Source organism: Tachyglossus aculeatus, chromosome 11 (genome assembly GCF_015852505.1).
Source record: "Tachyglossus aculeatus isolate mTacAcu1 chromosome 11, mTacAcu1.pri, whole genome shotgun sequence".
Classification (NCBI taxonomy): domain Eukaryota; kingdom Metazoa; phylum Chordata; class Mammalia; order Monotremata; family Tachyglossidae; genus Tachyglossus; species Tachyglossus aculeatus.
This window is the reverse complement of record NC_052076.1, coordinates 63,242,864-63,243,866: the sequence shown is the minus strand read 5'-3', so window position 1 is coordinate 63,243,866 and position 1,003 is coordinate 63,242,864. Positions and strand designations below refer to the sequence as shown.

General features: G+C 45.7%; 1 non-coding gene across 1 annotated transcript; it reads left to right on the top strand.

Moving 5' to 3' along the window:
• The first annotated feature begins 491 nt into the window (after positions 1 to 491).
• LOC119935253 lies at positions 492 to 629 on the top strand. The gene has a single exon (XR_005453140.1). It is a non-coding gene; the product is annotated as a small nucleolar RNA SNORA7 (small nucleolar RNA).
• Positions 630 to 1,003: the final 374 nt, after the last annotated feature.

The window sequence follows — 1,003 nt, the reverse complement described above, 5'->3', positions numbered from 1 at the left end:
TGCTCTGACTCAGAAGCTAGCCTGGCTGGTTGACTTGGACTGGCTTGTTTTATGCTTGGCTTGCCAATTTTGCATTCTAGGCTGGAACTTTACAGTGCCTAAGATAGAACATTTCGCCCATCTTTCTTCAAGAATAAAAGGGAGTTCGCTTGTTTTCACAGCTCTGACCTTTTCCATCTTGTGGTTCAGTCATTCATTGGGTATTTACATAAGATATACTTTGGGTATTTACTGAGTGACCAATGAGTTAGTCAATCATACGTATTGAGTGCTTACTGTGTGTAGAGCACTGTGCTTAGCTTTTGGGAGAGTAAAATATAACAACAAACAGACACTATCCCTACCCACAAGGAGCTTACTGGGTTCATAGTGCTGTTTCCAGTGTCCTGGAGGAATCAAGACAAGAGACTTAGTTTCAGAGGGAATACTGGAATAATGTCAACAAGGTACAAAGATTGTACCATAGAAATATAGAATAGTAATACATTATTCCCCTCTTAGGGCCGTGCCTGGAGAGTTTCCAGTACTCTACCAGTCATGACTACAGGAGGGAGAGTCAAGCAGAGGCCTACTCATTCCATTTCTAGCTTGGACAGTGGCTAGCAAGTGGAAGGCAATCTGCTACAAGCCAAAACTCACCTGCTCTGGGCTGCAGCAGCATGGGAGAGGGTTGAGTGTGGAGACTCAAGGTGACTGCATGGAAGGAGGCAATGCTAAACCACTTCTGTATTTTTACCAAGAAAACTCTAGGAATACACTACCAGAACGATGGCAGATGGAGGAGGGGCGTTCTGGGAGAGATGCGTCCAGCGTCGCAATGGATTGGAGACGACTCAGTGGCGTAAATCCTTCCTAGGTTTCAAGTCAAAGGAATGGACAGAAAAGTGGTCATGTAGACAATGTCCGAGGAGGTTAGATGAAGGAGCGAGCTTGGGAGAGAAGCCTAGCAGCTGGATTTTGATCCTTCTGGGCAGGACTGAAATCCCCAGGGACACCTCAGTGA